Source organism: Chrysochloris asiatica, unplaced genomic scaffold (assembly GCF_000296735.1).
Source record: "Chrysochloris asiatica unplaced genomic scaffold, ChrAsi1.0 scaffold00188, whole genome shotgun sequence".
Classification (NCBI taxonomy): domain Eukaryota; kingdom Metazoa; phylum Chordata; class Mammalia; order Afrosoricida; family Chrysochloridae; genus Chrysochloris; species Chrysochloris asiatica.
In genome coordinates, this window is record NW_006408706.1 from 3,767,931 (window position 1) to 3,776,408 (window position 8,478).

General features: G+C 38.9%; 1 pseudogene; it reads right to left on the reverse strand.

The window, feature by feature from the left end:
- Positions 1-801: 801 nt before the first annotated feature.
- LOC102834502 lies at positions 802-7,159 on the reverse strand (annotated as a pseudogene).
- Between the last annotated feature and the right edge of the window lie 1,319 nt (positions 7,160-8,478).

Here is an 8,478-nt window from a genome sequence, read left to right on the forward strand (position 1 = left end):
AGAAAGGTGTGAATGAAATCACAAACTTGCAGCTAGTAACCACTTGACTTATCTTGGATGGCTAGGACTGAGTTGACCAGAACCAGACCAGATGAAGATAAGGATGCTTGATATTGTGAGCAAGTGCAAATTGTTAAAATTTGATGTACCGGATTTTGCTTATGGATACTGTTGATAAAAATTCCAACTGGAATGAAGATTCTTCGTATCAAGGAACATGCTTGTCTACTCAGTGTACTAGGTTGATTGGTGTTGCAGCAGACTTGCATAACGCAATATATCATAATTTTTACTGCTACTTCCATAAGTGTTAATGGTGGGTCAAAGTTGTCTTTGATAACTTCCATCTTTTCACCATTTAACATGATGTTACTCATTGGTCCAGTGGTTAGGATTTTTGTTTTCTATACATTGAGGTGCAATCCATATTGAAGACTCTGGTCTTTTCTCTTCATCAGTAAATATTTTAAGTGCTCTTCACTTTCAGCAAAGTTGTATCATCTGCATATCACAGGTTGTTAATGAGTCTTCTTCCAATCCTGATGCTATGTTCTTCTTCATAAATCTAGTTTCTCAGATTCTTTGCTCAACATAGAGATTGAATAAATATGGCAAAAGAGTACAACCCTGGCACACACCTTTCCAGGTGTTTTTTTTTAAGACTCAAAAAAGTGGCATGCATTTTACTTAATTAATGATAACACATCACAAAAGAAATAATCAACAGAATTACTTCTTCTTCACAGAGTTCAGGACCCAAGAGAGGACAAAAATGTTTCAATTTGACTTCCGTTTTTCCTTTTAGAGGTTTATTTCCTTGGATGCTTCTGTAAAGCAACCTATCATTTTCCCTTTAGGCAAGTGCTTCCGGCTTGGTCTAAGGGTCTTCCTGGTTAGTTTTTCATGTCCTTTTGCCAAACCCCCTAGTTCTCTGATGTTGTCAAAATATGGGTGCTGCAACAGTTTTTCATAGGTCAGTCTCTCAGAAGGGTCCATGCAAAGGCAGCCCTTAAAGAGCCCCAGGACAAGATAACAGATGTTTGGTAGCTTTAACTCAAGAGGCTCCAGGTCTTCAGGGTCTGAAATTTTCACACCACTGAAGTACTGATTTGTGCTAAATACTTGCTGGTGTCTAGGAATGAGATCCCCTAAAGTTTTCCTAATCAGATAGAGCTGTTCCACATTGGATTTTCCTGTCCACAGAGACACGCCTGATAGCAACTCACACAGCCAATTGCTCAAATATCTACTGGAGGGCCATAGTGTGTGTCTCTCACTAATAACTCAGGGGAGCGGTACCACCTAGTGACTACATAATCTGTGTCCTGGTCACTTGGTCCAGTCAAAAGCCAAGCAAAGCCAAAGTCACAAAGCTTAATCACAGTGTTTTGTGATGAGGATGTTTTCTGGCTTCACATCTCTATGTATGAAGTTGGAAGTGTAAGCTGGCAAATCAGGTTGGCTCAAGTCCCAAGAACAAGAGGTCAGGTGGAGGCAAGCTTGATTAAGCAAGCAAAGGAATGCACAGCCCCGCTTTCCAAATTTTAAACCATTTAATGTCCCCTTGTTTTGTTCAAATGACTGCCTCTTGGTCTATGTTCCTCATGAACACAATTCAGTGTTCTGGAATACCCTTTCTTTACGATGTTATCCATAGCTTATTATTCCCATAATGAAAAGCCTTTGCTTAGTCAGTAAATCACAGGTAAATATTTTTCTGGTAGTCTCTGCTTTCAATCAAGATCCATCTGATGTCAGCAATAATATCCTTTATTCCATATCCTTGTTGGAATCCAGCTTGAACTTCTGACAGTTCTCTGTCAATGTACCATTGCAGCCAGTTGAAAACTTATCTTAAACACAATTTTACTTGCATGTGATAATGATATTATTCGATGATTTCCACATTGCATTGGGTCACCTCTCTTTGGAATGGGCACAAATAAGGATGTCTTCCAATCAGTTGGCCATTAACAGTCTTCCATATTTCTTGGTATAAATGAGTGAGTGCCTCCAGTGCTGTATCAGTTTGTTGAAAGATTTCAATTTGTATTCCATCAACTCTTGGAGTCTTGGTCTTTGCCAATGCGATCAGTGCAACTCAGACTTCTTCCTTCAGTACCATTGACTTTTGATTATATGTTACTTGTTGAAATAGTTGTACACCTACCATTTCTTTTTGGAATAGTGACTCTGTATTTCTTCTGTCTTCTCTGAATGTTTCCTGCATCGTTTGATATGTTGCCCATTGTTGTTGTTGTATAGTGCCATCGAGTTGGTTCTGACTCATAGATACCCTGAAAAGAGTTTCCAAGGAACAGCTGGTGGGTTTGCCCTGTTGACCTTATAGTTTGCAGTGTAGTGTTGATCCTACAGTGCCACACCAGGAGTCCTTTTTGCCCTCAATATTTCAAATTGAGTCTTGAATTTTTTCTTCTGTTTTTTTTCAGTTTGAGAAATGCTGAGTGTGTTTTTCCCTTTTGGTGTCCTGCCTCGAGGTTTTGGGCAGACAAAACTTATTCTGGGATGTCAAACATGCAAAGCTCTTCAGAACTCCAGTTCCAGCCTCTCCCAGGGGTTGATTGTCTTTCTTCAAGGTGGGTAAAACCAGTTAGCTTGTTAAATATCTTACAAGGGATTGTTGTTGTAAAGTGCCCTCAAGCCATTTCCAATCCAGAGTAACCTGGTATAGGGTTTACAAGGAGCATCTGGTGAGCCTGAACCACCAAGCCTGCAGTTCAAACTGACTTTGCAGTTGAGTGCATTAATACACCAGGATTCCTATAAGGAATTAAATACAGAACTATTATGGGTGGTCTGATTATAGTAAACAAACTGTAAAATGGGCAAGGTCTTGTGATTAATGCTTTTACATTCAAAGAGTCCCCAGACTCCTTGTCTCAGGAAGCCTTGGATAGATAAAGTAGCAGATGTGGGGGTTTGGGTAACATGAAACCCTCAGCTGGGCCCATCATAGCTACTCATGGGAGTTTTTCCAGGTAGTGCAGTGGTCACAAAATCAGCATTTCGAGCCCACCAGCTGCTCCGCAGGAGAAAAAAAAGACCTTCTGCTCCCACAAAGATTTAAAGCTTTAGAAACCCTATGTTGTTGTTGTTGTTAAGTGCCGTCGGGTCGGTTTCGACCCATAGCGACCCTGAATAGGGTTTCCGAGGCTGTACGTCTTTACGGGAGCAGATCTCCTCATCTTTCTCCCGCGGAGCAGCTGGTAGTTTCGAACTGCTGACCTTCCGGTTCACAGCCCGATTCGTAACCACTACGCTACCAGAGCTCCTCAGAAACCCTATACATGGCTGCTATTAGTCAGAACTGACTGTACAGCACTTAACAACAGAAACAACAATGGGGGGGGCTGCCTTTCTTAGAAACATCCATTGCTGAGAATCCCCTTAGTGAATATGTACTGAGTGCCCACTGCTTATGTCCCAGGTACTGAGCCAGGTGCTGGGGATGTAGTAGAGAACCAAAGAATGCCTCTGTCCTTGAGACAAAGACTACTTTCCCAGTAACTGTTGCCAAGAGGCCTCCTAGGCTTCCTGTCCACAGTGCCACACTTGTTGTGAAGTGCTGTTGAGTCGGTGCCGACCCATAGCAACCCTGTTTAGGGTTTCTGAAGAACAGCTGGTGAGCTTGAACCACTGACCTTGAAGTTCAAATGACTTTGCAGTCTGGCGCATTATCCACAGTGCCATATCAGTGCCACAATAGAACACCTAATTTGATTGACACACTGTACAAACCCCATGGTGCTGTCCCATGAACATTTTAATAAGCCCAAGAATCCTCAACTTTGAAAAAACTTGAACTTTTAAAAATTGTGAAATGTCAATATGTGGGGACAATATGTTACTGTTACATGCTATTGAGTTGGTACTGACTCATAGCGACCTTATGCACAGCAGAATGAAACACTGCCCAATCCTGAGCCAACCTCATTACTGTTGCCACGCTTGAGTCCATCGATGCTGCCACTTGGCCAATCCATCTTGCTGGGGGTCTTCCTCTTTTTCTCTGACCCTCCACCTTACCAAACATGATTTCCTTCTCCAGCGACTGTTCCCTCCTGACAATATGAGAGACAAAGTTTGGCCATCTTGGGAGCTGGCTATATAGAAAAGCACTGGTTCTACCACTTGTTTGTACCTATCTGCAAAGTAGAGTCTCACAAAGAACAGTTTGGAAAAGTGAATATGGCCATTTTTGAAATTCTCTGCAAAGTAGATTGGAATCTCAGAAAGTTAACTCCCTATTAGGAATTGTATTTGACCCTAGAATAATGACGTTTAAATGTAATGCTTAACATCCTTGATAAATGAGCCTAGATTTCTCCCCTCCCCCTCAGGGATGCTGGTTTAGGGTGTGTATGCTTTAAACAAAGTATACTAGAATTGATTTAGAATTCTAGCCATCACTTTGAGAAAATCAGTTACCATTTGTGTGTCTTCTTTCCTCTAAAAATGTGTTTGTTATGTTAAATTGTTAAGGAAATTTTTTTCTGTGCTGTTTGCCTGTTTGCAAACACATTGATCTACTCTACTACAGAATGTTGGTCTGGGTTTCTGGATCTGATACCTAGGCTTGTGTGACATTGGTTAGGGGTGCTATGAGGAATGTCAGTCTTTTGACAGTTCACTGCTTCACTGTTGACAGATGTTGCTCTCTGACACCTTTTATGAGCATGTTGAGAGGAATCGCAGACAATGCAAGAAATTTACAAGTTTTGTGAATTTTGTAGGTCCAATGGGCAGTTCCTGGCCTGTTTTGCAGGAACTTTGAAGCATGTGTTGTTTGGTAAGATGACAAATGACATCTCTACATCAGCCTGGACCACTCACTACTTGTGCAGTAGACATTCGCAGAAATTGCCAAGAATTCTTTAGAAAATCAGTGGCCACCTTTGAGGCAAGTGTTCTCTGACTGGATCCAAGGGAGTTATCTGGTAGTTTTCAGAAAGGTGGGTCTAACTGAAACAACTTGAAGCTATGTTGTTGTCCTTAAATTCTGTTGCGTTGGTTTCAACTTCTAATGACCCTGTATAGGGTTTCTAAGATGCAATTAGTGGATTGGAACTGCAAATCTTGTGATTAGCAATCCTATGTTTATTCTATTGAGTCACACTAGGACATCTGAAGTTATGCAGCTACTTGTATATGTATATATGTTGACTTGTTTTGTGTTGTGCTGTTTTAAGAAAGCTATCCTGGTGTTGATAGTCATTACATAGAAATTTGTAGGAGAAAATACAATAAATAAATAAGACAATTAAACTAAATTCAGAGGTCCAATGAGTGTATAATTGTAATGTAAGATGGCGTTCACATAGGCAAAACCTCTGGTAGGTTATGTAGGAAAATGAATGAGAATCGGTCTTGAGGACTTCTATTTTAATCCTGACAGAGCATTCCATCTGGGTTTTCCCTTGTCTCCCTCCATGAGGTTGCTCTAAACCTCAGCTGCAAATAAACTGCTTCTGTGATTGTCTTGAAACGTGCTCTGTTGCAAAAATTGTTTACGTTGATTAGCAGAACAGGGCCTTAAAAAGAAACAAATCATTCATGAAAAAAAGTTTTGAAAATAGAGTTGTTACTTCTGAATAGTATTATTAAATTAGACAATAATATCTTGTCTAGGAACTCACTAATTTGCTTTAATGACAAGTGGGTGCTTATGAATTAAATTGTCTCGATATTATAAGGAATAAATGAAGTTAATTCATTTTGATGGAGACTTTTGTTTATAACAGTCTTGGAATCAGAATCTTTCCAAATAACTTAGATATTACAAAATATGTTTAATTGGAGGAGTCATTTTGAACATGAGATTAATACTAAAGGCTGAGAACAAGCATAGAAAGTAAACAAAACTGAAGCCTTGTTTTTTCCCTCCCTTAACCATGATAGTCCTGGTGTTCTGGTGTGTCGCTGTAGGATTCACCACTGAACAGCTAACCACAAGGTCGACTGTTCAAATCCAGCAGTAATTCCTTGGAAACGCTTTACAGAGTACTATTGAGTCAGAACTGACTCTGTGGCACTTAGCAGCAGCCACAATCATGATAAAAAACAACAACAACAACAACAAACTGTTTACCAAGTAAATTGGTAAACATTCCTTCTGATATTGAATTGCCTTTATTTGGCTTTGCATTCATTCTTTCAATAATTCCCATTAGATCTTTCATTTTAAAGCATTACTGTGGGGTTTTGCGTGGAAATACTGTGGGTGTTTTAAGGTTATATTCTCTGGATGTAAAAAACCATTTTCCTCCTTTCACCTTAGTTGTCCAACTAATGGATTTTGATATTATGACTCTCAGATTAAAAGTTTTCATTAGTAAATGTAGTAAGATTGTACATGCCATGACTAGACAAGTATCTGAAATTCAAGCTATGATTTTATGAAGTACAATGTCAGTAAGATTTCCTGCTAAAGTTCCAAAGTCATAGTTTTGTGTCTTAATAGATGCAGTTTGTTGTTGTTAAGTGTCATTGAGTTTGTCCTGACTCATAGCGACCCTGTATAGGGTTTCTAGGGAGTGACTGGTAGGTTTGAACCATTAACCTTGTAGTTAGCAGTCCAGAGCTTATTCTAAAGTATCTATGTTCATGTTTATTAATGAGGTTTTATAGAATGTAGTTGATACAGATGCTGTTTATGTATAAACAAATGTCACATGATACTGTTTTTTCCTGGTACAGACCTTTTAGGTCTTAGTTTCATGGGTCATTTCAGGCAATTGGCCTAATACTGTTGTTAATATTTCTGTTCTACCTCTGGTTTTCACGGAAGTTTAGTAACCAAAGCAAACCATTACCCTTAGGTGTTTTTTTAAACCTCTAGTCTTGGAATAAAACGGTTTCCTAAAAGCCATTTTTGAATTGAACAATGTCCAGAGAAACTAGTGAGAACATTTTGCCCTGAATATTGTGCTGTTTTGAAGAATTCATCTTATTTAGAAAAACAGACTAAAAAATAAGATACAGAGAATACGATAGGGCTTTCACTTCAGGGTAGATCAGTAATCATTTTAATTTGATTATATGAAATGCCTGTCTAATTATTGTAACCAAAACCCATACTACCCAAAATATTACATACCTTGAAACTGGTCCCTTTGAGATTAACCTCAATTTTAGTCATTTTTATCAGGAAATCAAATGGTTCCTTTGATGCGGCTTTGCCCTGAATTTACCCCAATTTGAAATCACACTCTTATGATGGTGATCTAAGAATTTCTATGGGTATTCATAATCCATAAAAGGGCAATATGTAGGGGAACCTCACATAGTCTTTGAACATTTAATATAACTAAAATACTGACAGACTTTACGCTGGTTCTGAGAAAGTGACTCATAATCATAGGTAGGTGAATAAGAAAAGGGCAATTTGGCCTGGGTAAGGCACTTGTTGATAATTGATGTTGTTGTTAAGTGCCATCAAATCAGTTCCAACCCATAACTACACTGTTTTGGGTTTCTAAGGAGCAGCTAGTGGGTTTGAACCATTGGCCTTGTGGTTAACAATCCAGTGCTGATCCTATAGTTCCACACCAGGAGTCCATCTATACATTCATATGTATATATTCATAAAGCATTCTGTATTTTTAGTGCAGTTGCTCAAAACTCCAATCAGAATGGATGATTCTTCATATCAAGGAACATGGTTGTCTCCTTAGTGTATTGGTTTAACAGGGACAGGTAATATAGACATTGGCTATTAAAATGGGGGTGTTTAAAGGTATGTGGACTCCTGGTGTGGTGCTGTAGGATCAGCATTGGACTTCAACCCATGAGATCAGCAGTTCAACAACACATACATACATATACATATGTATATATATTTGTCATTGTTAAGTGCCATCAGATGAATTCTGACTTATAGCGACCCTGTATAATGTTTACAAGGAACAGCTGGTGGGTTGCAATGTACATTGACAGAGAACTGCCAGAGGTTCAAGCCAGATTCAAATGAGAACATGGGATGAGGGATATCATTTCTGATGTCAGATGGATCTTGGCTAAAGCAGAGAATCCCTGAGAGATATCTACCTGTGCTTTATTGACTACTGAAAAACATTTGATTGCATGGATCATGACAAGCTATAGACAACATTGTAGAGTATGAGTATTCTGGAACACTAAATTGTGCTCATGAGGATCCTGTACATAGATCATTAAGCAATTGTTCAAACAGAAAAAAAGGAAAATTGAATGATTTAAAATTAGGAAACGTGTGCACTATGGTTGTATTCTTTTACCATCCTTATTCAGTCTGTATTCTGAGCAAATTATCTAAGACACTGGGTTATATGAAGAAAAACGCGGCTTTAGGATTGGAGGATGACTCATTAACAATGATACAACTTTGCTTGCTGAAAGTGAAGAGGACTTAAAATTACTTACCGATGAAAATCAAAGTCAACAGCCTTCAGTATGGGTTGCACCTCAATATAAAGAAGA